This window comes from Rhinichthys klamathensis, unplaced genomic scaffold (assembly GCF_029890125.1).
Source record: "Rhinichthys klamathensis goyatoka isolate OS25496 unplaced genomic scaffold, OSU_Roscu_1.1 h1tg000005l_1, whole genome shotgun sequence".
In the NCBI taxonomy this organism is placed as follows: Eukaryota; Metazoa; Chordata; class Actinopteri; order Cypriniformes; family Leuciscidae; genus Rhinichthys; species Rhinichthys klamathensis.
The window spans coordinates 1,455,443-1,469,646 of NW_026606558.1; positions in this window are offsets into that span (position 1 = coordinate 1,455,443).

Sequence of the window (14,204 nt, forward strand, 5' to 3'; positions counted from 1 at the left end):
CAATCACTTCTATGTTAGATTATGATTCATGCGGAAAGCTTTCGGTGCGTTTAGGGTCACATGACAGCCACTGTTGATTCTACCAAACCAACTGTTTGCGCAGCTCTCAGGGCATAAAAGTGTCTGTGATTACCGAGGAGACGTGTTGATACGGTCGTAGGTGGGGTGGGCGTGGAGCTTATGATTCACGTACCTTTGTAAAGACAGACAAAGAGTTGACCTTGGGCCTGTTGTTTGTGTCCTTTGACAAATTGACCTTCCCTTGCAACCCTGAGAAGACATAGCCCTCATTAATCCCACAGCGCGCTTATAATAGGCTGTAAATATGTGCGATGTAGATGGAACGACGGGAATCTTTGACCGATCTTTGTTGGATCACCGGCTCCTTCAGCAAGAGCCAGGAGCAAAAGAAGGAGAAGAATGCTTTGCTAAATTCCTGTCATCTCTTTATCCCATGCTTTGTTGCCTCTGTTGTGAACGGTCAAGGTTCACCAAGAGCACACACTAGGCGCCCTCACACACACACTCATAGACGGTGCACTCCCCTCCCCCACCTTCCGCTCGCCCTGTTTGCTCAGCTAATATTGACTCTCCTGGCTAACACTGCCTCTATTGAGCTGAGCCATTCACAATAATGTTTGACCAGCATTAGAACATCATTGAGATAACAGGGAAGGCGAAGACCAGGCCTCGCTAAGGTTGCTCGGCTAATGAAAACCAGAATGGGAGTAAATGACAGGGGAACTGGGAAAAACCACCTCAAGATGAACGCAGCTTCCAAACCATAGCTTATTTGCAGTGTGATGTACATGTGCCAATTCAAAAATGAGGAAGAACAAACAGCTTTACAGCACCTTTTCCATACCATTCCAAGTACTTTGTAGTCGTGTATTAACAGCGGTCTCAGTATGCTTCTATTTCTCTCTTGGACATATTCCTAAATAGGATGTTTCATTTGGGACTAGTCACTTTAAGGATAGTCAGTTCACTTGGCAGCCATCTTGGTAATGTCTATACAGGCAGTTGATTTTCTATGTAGGGTAGGGAAAAAAAACGTATTTTAGTATTTTTAAATATATAGCCTATTATAGAATGTATTGTTTTGAATTTGAAAATGTTTTATTTTTAATTATTTTTTTTGTTTTTGTATAGGTTGTAGTAATTTAGAAATAAGTTATGTGCTTCTGTCATTTGTATCATTTCTTTAATATTTCTAATTAACTTTAATAATTTTATTTTTTCAATTTTATTTAACTTCATCTTATATATTTCAACTAGTTGCTAAGACAGCATTATTAATTTTGTTCAGTTGTTTTTCATTTTATGTTTATTATCTAATATTTATATTTTATTTCAGCTTTATTTCAATTAACAAAATTGATTTTTAATATTTTGTACTTTTTTTTTTTATTATGTTAGTTTCAGTTAACAATAACAACCCTGGGATAAATTGAATAAAGAGAGGCCAAAATCTCCAAAACTGTATGTGTCAAAATTATATTTCTGTAACATATTTCAAATCAGTAATAGACTTTTTTTTTTCTTTCTTTTTTTTTCAAGTCAAGTCATGCTAAATATTTTTCAGGTGGGTTCAGTTAATGCTTTAAAAAAAAAAAGCTCTCTAATAGCATACTACTCTTACTATTTCTGTCATATGGCAATATGCTGAATTCAGCCTACCATTCATTTATATACAAGTGGTGTATCTCCTCCCACTGTCTGTACCCAGCAGAGCGTAACTGAGGAGAGATGGAGGAGACCCGGTGAGAGCGGAGGAGAGTGCTGCCATCTCATGGTCGTATGCAGTCCTGCTCCTGACTCCTGCTGGCCACACTTCATGCCTTGTGTGAATGGCTTCAGGTTATATTTCCACTCAGCCATGTAAGCTAAATGAAGCATATATAATGCATATAAGAGACCAAGTGAGAGAGAGAGGGGGAAAGAAGGGAGGTGTGGAGGAGAATGATAGCAGAACACAGTTGCTGGTTGAGAATAGGGAGAGGACAGTATCTTTTTGTGTGAAAATCTGCCATTTTTAGGGGAAGAAAACAGAAAACTTCCATTAAAAAAGATTGTTTATAATTTGCAATAATAAAACGATTTTATTAGGCCATATTAATAGGACCATATAAGGTTTAACTATAATCCACAGTCAATTCGGTAACACTTTATAAATAAAAATAAAAAAAATATATATATATATATATGTATATGTGTGTGTGTGTATATATATATATATATATATGTGTGTGTGTGTGTGTGTGTGTATATATATATATATATATATATATATATATATATATGTCTGTGTGTGTGTGTATATATATATATATATATGTGTGTGTGTGTATATATATATATATATGTCTCATTTTTTAACAGTTAATGCATTAACTTACATGAACTAACAATGAGTAATATATTCTTACAGCATTAACCTTTGTGAATGTTAATAAAAATATTCATATTCATGCAAGTTCTCAATGCATTAACCAATGATAACAGATGCAACTTTGATCTTATTAGTAAATGTTGAGATTAACATTAGATTAATCAATTCTGTATAAGTACTGTTCATTGTTAGATCAAGTAGTTAACTAATCCTAGCAAATGAAACCTTAATGTACAGTGTAAAGTGTCGTTATATGCAGGGAGTTTTATATGTGAATAGACAGCATGAAAATAAAATAATCTAAAATGGCTGTGTGTCAGTGCAGCTGATTGCTATTTAACTTGACTTGGCAAGGCTGCCTCTGTGATATTTAGAATTAATTATTCTAAATGTCTGTCAACAGCGATGGCAGACCATATGTGTTCATAACAATGCAGATTTGTCTTTTGTCAAACACCAGATTTTAGAACTGACTATAATATTCTAGCATGCCCCTATGCACTCTATGCAATATATACACACACCAGGGGCGTAGCCAGTATTGGGCCAGGGCGGCACTGGCCCGCCCACATTACTCACTGGCCCGCCCAGGCAAGTTTGATAAAAATACATTTTTAGTTTATTTTTATTCAAATTTATTTAAGAAAATATATTAATATATACCTGATTTATTGTTGACTGCTGTGTGTGTTTAATTCGTTTTCCGAATAAAATGGAACTGTCGAAGCAAGTTGTAGAAAGCCTCTCTCCGGAACGTTATTGGTTGCTATGGTTGCTGGGGGTTCCGACAGGAAAACTCTCAGCGGCGTCGGCGCCACAATAATGGCTAAACAACTTTCTTTAATGTGCTATTTGAAAAAAGCAAGAGTTGAGGAAGAAGACACGCCACTGCCTTCATCTACCGAGTCCACCCAGCCCAGTTCTTCCGACTCATTACCCCAGGAGAAGGCTAGTCAGGTGCTGGTGGCGGCTGCTTCTTGCTCCCTCTCTCCCGATCAGCCTAACGTGGGTTTACCCGCCGATCTAACTGCGATATTATTATTTTAGCTTACTTTATTTTCGGGTGAACTGTCTTTGCACTGCTGACTAGCCTGAATAAAATAGACAGGTTATTGTCTACACTGGTTTGTCCAGCCTTTATTAAGCTCTGTTGGTTGAACATGATGATTTGCCGAATGTTAAGGTGTAACTGTTTTTGCAGTTTCAGTTTGTCTATTAATTTTTCTACTCTCTAAGGTTAATTATTACTGAAGTCATTTTTTTCTATGAAAAACTATAGGCCCACTCACATTTTCACTGGCCCACCCAAAATACAATTTCTGCCTACGCCACTGACACACACACATACATATGTATGGTATAACTAAGAACTGGTAATGTTTTGAAGCCTTCACTGAGCCCATATTCTCAAACTGATTTTATATTTAATACATTTTTTTTAGTATATGTAGTAACACATATAGCGAATAGCTTATACTAGCTATTTGGAATGTGTCCAGTGGACAAAAAAAATAAAAATCTGGCAGTGGCCTTATATTGGCTTTGACAGAGACGAGAGATAACAGAGAGACATTGGCTGTTCTTCATTAGATTCTCCTCTGCCCCTCAGCAAACAGAAGTAGCTCCGGCCAAACAAGCTCAATCAAAAGGTGGCTTCACTGGACGATGTTAGCTCAGCAAATCCAGCTCTACACACACGGCTTCAAAGAATGGGCCCATCTCCACCTAACCTTTGATGTATTGTGTATTGATCACGAGGAGAGCCGGGAGAGAGTGATGCGATGGATGCCCTAAGAGGGATTAGTGGAGGCCTGGCCAGGCTCAAATACAAATGTTCCTAAAGAGCAGCTTGGTCTCTGGGGCTTGGCCGGTTGCCCTGTCCTCAGAACAACACTATAGGAGTGGATGCTTTAAAAATGCCAGATTAAAAAATTCACTTTTAATTAAAACAGACGTGCTTTGGTGGATAAAAACTAAGTCGGTTGCTCTGAAGTGACTTCAAAATCACTCAAAACACAAATGACTGCATATATCACACTGTTTTGCCAGTCCACTCCAGAGGGTTTTATACTCTTGGAACTATCGTGTAAAAAAAAGCTTGTGTAATGTAAAGGCCCATGTGATGCAGTGTCATGCAGTCATGCACTCATCTCCCTACCGCAGATGTCTTTATACACGTCTCTCGTCAGGGAAGTTAAGTTAGAATGACATTGCGATGTTTTTGCCACCACACACAATTGGAACGGGCCGTCTTGGAACAGTGTGTTCGCACCTGTATCTGACAGCCAGTGTGACAGGTCTCTTCAAAGTCTGTGTTTACGGCTCCTCACGACTACATGAAAGAATGGAAGTGATGAAAATCCTCTTTGAAAGACAAGAGCTGGGTATCTAAGCAGCAGCCTACAACATTTCATTGAAATAATATTTTTATTGATGAACGCTTACGGGTAAAGGCACAGTGCATGTCGCAGCCTGCCACCATTTGATATCATTTCAATGAAATCACACAGACTTTCAACAGGCAAAAAAGCAAGGCATGCAAGAAAGTGTGTGTATTTTACGCATGACACTCAATGCCTAATTTTAAGTAAATGCTAGGTGGTAGTTCATACAACTAGTATACCCAGTGCAGAGGAAGTGGATACAACTTTTATAGTATGCTATAGAATGTTTATGATTTCTCAGAAGACTCAATGTTTTTGGACACACATATTACACCAGTACTAAACTGATCGGAAACATACAGGCATACAGTTGAGATCCACTGAATAACACACTCTTGCTCTCTATTAACATTGAAAAGTCAGATTCATTTTAGCCGAATTGGTTCATTTGAACAGTTTGTTTTAATGGATCGTTTAAAAAACAGGATTCACTGATTTAACTGTCATCACTTTACATCTGAAATACATTTAGAGTCATGATGTAACAGAAGTAGCAACATTATTTTCTTCCGGATTACATTTTCATTGAATTCATTTCACCGAAAAGATCAAGAACATCATTTTTTTGAAAATATAAAGGTAGATTTCCATTTCATGCCACCTTTAAGTATTTGGTAACACTTTATATACAGTAATAAAGTGCTAACAAATGATTATCAAACTATTATAGTTCATTCATAGTTATATACTCTAATTGTTAATATATTAAAGGGGTCATATAATAGTACATGCACTTTTACAAGTTGATTGTACTGAAATGTGTGTTGGCAGTGCTTGTACACAACCATCATAAAATGATAAAAATCCATCCATTGTTTTTTTTTTTTTATCTCCTTATATGTTTTCCCCTGCCTCAAATCAAGCCGTTCGACCGTGTGGATGCCCCTCCCACGATTGTTGATTGACAGCAGCGTTTCAACACAGACCCGCCCTCGCTCGTGAGAGCTGTCAATCATAGTCTGTGCGGACCGGCGCGGTCATTGTTGAAATGCTGGAGCACTGTCTATGAGCAGAATGGCGTCTAAGCGATTGTGGTGTTCTGTTCTTGGGTGTAATAACACAGCAGTCATTTTAATGTTCCTAAATCCGAACCGCTGAAGACGCAGTGGCTGAGTTTGTTTTCGAAGGGAATATTCCCCACGAGCAACGTCAATGCTTTCATGTTTGCGCGAATCATTTCTCACCAGACTGCTTTATAAACGAGGGTCAGTATAAAGCTGGTTTTGCTAAGAAGCTGCTCATGAAAAAAGGATCGGTACCAGCTATTCGTGTTCCTGCTAAACCTCTAGAACAACTGAAGTGAGTGTAACGTTTTATTAAACTTTATAGTAATATTTATATTAATCTTTGCAAATCGCTAGCTGCACGCTTCACAATGAATGCGTCTGGTTTACACTCAGGGTACATTACGGCATGTTTTCTATGTATGATGTTCTCAATATAATTCATAATCCCACGTTTATACTGAACAACGCGTTATGGTTATTGTGTTATTGTGTTACAAACGGTGTACACACAGAACAGAGAGGCGGAGTGAGCAAAGCTCATTATCATTTAAAGTCATATACACTGAAACGGCGTGCTGAAAACAGAGCTGTTTTTGACCAGGTAAAATAAGTGTTTTCTTACAATACTAATGAGAATTTTTAATTAAAGTATATTACAAACTTTTAATTTAGACCCTAAAGAATCATATTAGCTTGTACAAAAATGGCATTATATGACCCCTTTAATAGGCTATATGCAAATAGTGAGTTCTTCATTTATTGACGCTGTAAATAACACAATTATTATTGTTTATTTAGCTCATGGTAAAATGAATAGTTATAGTTATTAGGAGTAAATAGTAAAAAGTGTTACCAAATATTTTTCTTTTTGTATTTATTTTGTGTAGCAGCTGTCACTTTAAGATCCTGCTTGTTTGGGACAGATAAATGAACACTATTTTAATTTTAAAAAAAAAAAGTTTTATTGTAGATGGCTTGCCTGCTACATTTTGTAAGTCTCTAGCTCAACACTACACATCAGTAACTGTATGAAAGCAGCAAGCCATGTAACCGTGCAGCGCTGTGAAGGACTCACTGTGGTCACAGCAAAAGTGAGTCAACGGAAATCAGTTCTGGCAGACTGTCACCGCTGCGAGGTCACAGCCTGTTAGTGTGGGCAGCACATGCACACTTCAAGACAGCTGCAGAGAGTTAGTGCACTGTCAGAAACAAAGACCCTCAGGGGGAAATAATCAACTGTTCAGTCATACTCATATTGGGATACACGTGAAAGGATATTTATTCTGTGGAAACTACTTGTTGCTTATTCTGCTTATGCTGGAGGACATCCATGTTTTTTATTATGGTTTTTTTTTTTTGGCATTTGCTCTAGATCTAACATTAATCTATTTGGACAAATATCCTTCATAGTAAGAGGATCATTGTCTCATTTTACAAAAGTAATTACATTTCAAAATATAATGAAAGTTTCTAAACAGATGTCTGGCAGGCGTCCATTAACTCCATTAAAAAATATTTATCAGTATCTGTGAGCACGAAAATGAAAATTCTGTTATCATTTATTCACCCTCATGTCATGAGTTATTTAAAGCAGAAAATCTTTTCCGAGATGAATTTGAGCCTGTTCCTTAAGCTAGCATATACATTCCAAATACTTGGATTATGATGCATATGGACCTATTTTATGGTGTTTTTGTTGGAGCTTGACATCCCCTGGTCCTCATCCAAAGTCAGTGTTATGACGAAAAGAGCAGCGTTAACATTCTGCTCAACTGACAGGAGTTTGAGTAAATCAGGGCTGGAACCACCACAGACACTGAGGGAGACGAGTACTACTCAACTACTCAGCTTTTTCATGAAATTTCACAGTTTTGAAAATATGCTATCATTTTACAGTATTCATGTCATTCATAACTTAAAGGGATAGTTCACCCAAAATTAAAATCATGTCGTTATAATCGCTCATTTCATATAATGTGATTGTGTCTCTTTTGTATTAAATATTCAACTACAAAAAAATAACTAAACCGCTCAATTCATATGGATTAGTTTTAAAGTCACTTTATGAACATTTTGAAGCATCAAAGTGGTAGTTGCGTAGCTGTCAATGGAGGGACAGAAAGCTCTAAGATTCCATCAAAAAGATCTTCATTTGTGTTCCGAAGATGAACGAAAGTCTTATGGGTTTGGAACAACATGAGGGTGAGTAAATGATGACAGAAAATTTTCATTTTTGGGTGAACTATCCCTTTAAGGTGACAAGAAACATTTAGCTTTTTTGACACATTAGACATACCAATAGTGAATGTGTGCATATTTTAAAGTAGTTTGAGTAGATTAGTTTAAATAGATTACTCCATAATTATAAATATAACTTTTTTTATACCGTTACTTTTTCTTTATTCCCTTAAATCCCTTTTAATCCCTTAAATAATTACACCCCTGGAGTAAATAATGACAATTTTAATTTGGGGTAGACTATCCCTTTAATAATCAGTAAAAAGAGTGGGTAACACTTTAGTTAGGGTCCAATTCTCATTATGTACTAGTTGCTTATTAGCATGCATATAGGATATTGTCTGTTTATTAGTACTTATAAAGCACATATTATTCTACACCTCAACTTAACTACTTATTAATAAGCAGTAGGAGTCTATTGAGGCAATAGTCATAGTTAATAGTATAAATTGGACCCTAATCTAAAGTGTGACCACAGAGTGTTTACCAAGGAGGTAAAATGTGTTAAAATTACTCCATTTTTGTTGCACGAGAAACAAGAAATACAGAGCATTTAAGATAGTCACAGGCAGAAGAGGCAGTTCAGGCGATACACAACACATTTTTCGGTCAGCGTTCTGAACACTCCTCGGGACAAGGCAAAATAGACTGACCTAGTGTATTAAAATGCAGCTCATATCTCAATTTACCCTGCGTATCGGTATGAGTGCTGATGAGCAGGAGCCAAAGAGGAGTGAAGCACCACAGTAAAGCGAGATGAGACCCCGGGGAGGGCACGAGACACGCTGAATGACAATTGCACCCGACTGTCAACACTCATCTGCATGTGAACCTCCCTTTGGACTGACATACTGGCTCGCAGGCAGCCACGATCCTGACATATCAAGATGTAGAGCTGGAACCCTGCTCTGGGCCTTCATTAGCAAAGCGCCGGGCTCATGCAGTATTTACAGAGTCGTCCGCTAATTGAGTTTTAATGTCAGTGACTGCTCCCCAGGACACGTCTAGATAGGTATATGGGCCTTTAAAGGGCAGGCTCATCTGCGGTTCAACCGCCACCAACCACAACATGCCCTTCTAAACCTCATCGCCCCTGAGGGGATCCTGCCATCATGATATGCAAGAGGAAAAACTCCCCTCTCATCTAATTCAGCTAAAAGGTTGGAAGAAAGCCTCCTCAGCTGACCACCATAACCAGCCTTTGTCCCAGTGGTTAAATGATTAATACAGTCAGCATGGCAGCCTTGTTTACAGCATCTGAAGGAAGGTTTCCACTGCATAATGCCAAACACTAAGTGTTGACAATCCTCTCCCTGAGCGTCTACATAATACATAACATCAGCCAAACATGGGAAAACAGCAACAGCCTGTGCGCCGAGCCGACTCCGCTGACGTGACCTGACAGGCCGTGAAGCTCAAGCACACCTGGTTTACACGTCAGATCAAACGCCGATCAAGTCAACAGGTTACGGACAGACTATGATGAAAATCTTCCATTTTAACCGCATCTGTGGTGTCGGTTGATATGGGAGAGGAATGATTAACGGCAAACTGAATATTTCCATCGCATTAATGAGAAAATGAGCCTGGAGTGCTCAGGTTGATTACATATGCACATGAAATAAACATGGAGAAATTTGCATCGGTAATGGTTTGGTGTGGTGGGGAAACTCATTAGATGGTCTGCCTTACTCCAAATTATTTTGTGTCCGTTTCTCAAGCGGCAAGCGATAGACTAACAGAGGACCAAAAAAAAAAAAAAGAAAGACTGCAGGAATTAATCATCCAAATAGCAGATAAACCATGCAATCATATATTTTGAAAAGCCAAGCTGACTAATTAGTGTGAATTCAAGCAGGCAGTTCTCCGGTATTTTCTCTCTAATTCTTTATTGTGTATTCTGCAGGTTAAGCACTTAAATAGAGAATTACTTTCACTTTGTTAAAAGAACTTCCTGCCTTAGAAATGTGCCAAATGACTACTGATGCATTCTGGTAAGTGCTTCTCCCCTAGCTTAGAGAATTTAATTGCAAAATGACTTTCATTTTCTTTTTTAAAGTCAACATAAAAGCATTTTTTATTCTCTATTGTAATTCATTTGTGCAGATTATTGCAAATAACTGTTTTGTCCTTCTTTAATCTTTAATCAAAATATAATAACTTGCCTCTCTTCTTCTGAAATGATTTTTCTTTTCCGCTAAAAAGTTATTTCTGGATTATTTTACTCTATTCTGGTATGTAAAGGCCACTTTGAACCATAAAATGAAGAGAAACAACAATAAATAAATAAAAACATTAAAATACAGGAGTAAACTAGCAGGATTTCATGTTCAGTATAAATAAATAATGGAAACCCATTTAATTCCATGCATTAGCTTACAAGCTACAGAATTAAAGCAAGGTTAAATAATACCAAAAAACAATGGTAACACTTCAGTTTAGGGACCAATTGTCACTATTAGCTTGCATATTACTAGCATATTGGCTGCGTATTAGTACATCATAGTAAATCAATAAGCTCACTATAACTATGAAGGCTTTTTTACAGTGCTAACAGTGCTTTTCACTCCAGATCTGCTGGCATAAGTGAGTGATATATGCTTATTTATTTGAAATTGCTATATTTTCCAGTGAGGAGCTCTCTGAGTGGTAGTCTTCCAGGGTTGCTCATGTGTCTCTCTCTTTTTCTTTCTCTCACTTCATCGGATCATAATCCTAATGCAGTAATCTAAAGCTCTATCATAGCATAACATTCTCGCTAGCTCCAGAGCCATTGCCAGCCGAGCCAAATGATTATATTGTAGTGTGGCTCATCAAGCTGCGTATGGTCAAAAAGCAGAGCACTTGATGGCTTGCACAAGTGAGTTTAATGTCTGCTCGTTGCTTGGAGCCCTTGACCCTCTCTTGGAGGCGCTCCATGTTAGTCACTCTCTAGTGCCTCCAAATTGAAATGGAGTCAGAGGAGCAGATGAGATATCCACCATCAGGCTTTGGCTGTGGAGCTAATAGAGAGATAGATACAGGGCCCATGAGCTATTCTCCTTACACAACTCAGATTGAGATGTCACAGAGGACAATTATTGTACAATCCATGAGCAGATCATTTAAAGTGCCCCTATTATGCTTTTTTGGATATTACCATTCATGTAATGTGTTGTATATCTGTTTGGGATTGTAAAAAGACTAAAAGTTTTGAAGATCACAGTGCACGATAAATGGAGTTATTGTCTCACAAAGGAAAATCCAGTCTTACTTCCAAAAAAAACGTCTGCAGGTTTGTAACACATTTGCATAATGCCTGAGAAAAGCTGAGAAAAACTTATGTGCACAAGCAATGCTTTTATCGCTTGTTCTGCTCCGGTTTTGCCCGTGTTTTGATCTGGAGATTCAGTACCCTTTTAGATGATGCGTAATAGCGCCCCCTACCATATAACATTAGCTATGTTTCCCTCACCCTGTTTTTATGTGCATTTTGAAGTACTCGTGCAGTGCCCGTGCAAAATCAGTTTTTGTGTGTTTTTAGTAATTGATGGTTTGGTATGTTTGAGTTGCTGAATAGCCTAGGCTACTATTACACAGGAGCCTAAACTCTGAGAAAACGATAACGTTAACCGCACCAGAATGAAATATAATATTCAGAATTAAACAGTGTAGCTGACTTACAGATTCAGTTAAATCACTATTTTTTCAAAAATGAATCGCTACTTTTTCGAAAGTAGTGAATCGCTACTTTTTCAAAAATGAATCACTACTTTTTAGAAAAGAATTGCTACTTTTTCAAAAAAGAATCGATACTTTTTCAAAAAGAATCGATACTTTTTCAAAAAGAATCACTACATTTTCAAAAAGAATTGCTACTTTTTCAAAAAATAATCAATACTTTTTCAAAAAGAATCGATACTTTTTCAAAAAGAATCACTACTTTTTCAAAAAGAATTGCTACTTTTTCAAAAAGAATCGCAAACTTTCCAAAAAGAATCGATAATTTTCAAAAAGAATCAATACTTTTTCAAAAAGAATCGCTACTTTTTCAAAAAGAATCGCTACTTTTTTCAAAAAGAATGTAACAAATGTATAACTGTAATAAATGTATAATTACACTGTAATAAATGTATAATTACACTGTAATAAATGTATAATTACACTGTAATAAATGTATAATTACACTGTAATAAATGTATAATTACACTGTAATAAATGTATAATTACACTGTAATAAATGTATAATTACACTGTAATAAATGTATAATTACATGTAATAAATGTATAATTACACTGTAATAAATGTATAATTACATTTTAATAAACGTATAATAAGACTAACAAATGTATAATAAAAATAATTACACTACCTTTTTTAAAAAGAATGTAACAAAATAATAATGTAACAAATGTATAATAATAATTATTTAACAAATATATAACACTGTAATAAATGTATAATGACACTCTAATAACTGTATAATTATTTTAATAAACAATTACATTGTAATAAATGTATAATAAGACTAACAAATGTATAATTAAAATTTTTAAACTACTTTATTCAAAAATCACTACTTTTTCTAAAGTAATCGAGACTTTTTAAAAAAGAATGTAACAAAATAATGTAACATATGTATAATAATAATGTAACCATGTATAACACTGTAATAAATGTATAATAACACTGTAAAAAATGTATAATTACATTGTAATAATCGTATAATTATATTTTAATAAACGTATAATTACATTGTAATAAATGTATAATAAGACTAACAAATGTATAATAAAAAAATGTACACTACTTTTTTCAAAAAGAATTGCTACTTTTTCAAAAAGAAATCGCTACTTTTTCAAAAGCAATCGCTACTTTTTCAAAAAGAATGTAACAAATAATAATGTAACAAATGTATAATATGTAACAAATGTATAATAACACTGTACTAAATGTATAATAACACTGTAAAAAATGTATAATTACATTGTAATAATCGTATAATTACATTGTAAAAAATGTATAATAATACTGTAATAAATGTATAATTACATTGTAATAAATGTATTTACATTGTAATAAATGTATAATTACATTGTAATAAACGTATAATTACATTGTAATAAATGTATAACAACCTTGAAAAGAATCGCTACATTTCTCGAAAAGAATCGCTACTTTTTCAAAAAGAATCGCTACTTTTTTTTTAAATCGCTACTTTTTTCAAAAAGAATCTCTACTTTTTCAGAAAAGAATCTCTACTTTTTCAGAAAAGAATCGCTACTTTTTCAGAAAATCGCTACTTTTTTCAAAAAGAATAATGTAACAAAATAAAAATGTAACAAATGTATAATAATAATAATGTAACAAATGTATAAAAACACTGTAATAAATATATAATTACATTGTAATAGATGTATAATAACACTGTAATGTATAATTACATTGTAATAAATGTATAAGACTAACAAATGTATAATTACATTTTTTACACTACTTTTTAAAAAAAGAAACCCGCTACATTTTTAAAAAAGAATCGCTACTTTTTTTTAAAATAACGTAACAAAATAATGTAACAAATTTATAATAATAATAATGTAACAAATGTATAATAACAATGTATTAAATGTATAAATACATTGTAATAAACGTATAATAACACTGTAATAAATGTATAATTACATTGTAATAAACGTATTACATTGTAATAAATGTATAACCACCTTGAAAAGAGTCGCTACTTTTTTCAAAAAGAATCGCTACATTTTTAGAAAAGAATCACCACTTTTTTCAAAAAGAATCGCTACTTTTTCCAAAAATAATGTAACAAATGTATAATAACACTGTAACAAATGTATAATTACATTGTAATAAAAGTATAATAACACTGTACTGTATAATTACATTGTAATAAACGTATAATTACATTGTAATAAATGTATAATAACACTGTGATAAATGTATAATTACATTGTAATAAACGTATTACATTGTAATAAATGTATAATAACAACCTTGAAAAAAATCGCTACTTTTTTCAAAAGAATCGCTACTTTTTCAAAAAGAATTTAACAAATAATAACACTGTAATAAATGTATAATTACATCATAATAAACTTATAATAACACTGTAATGTATAATT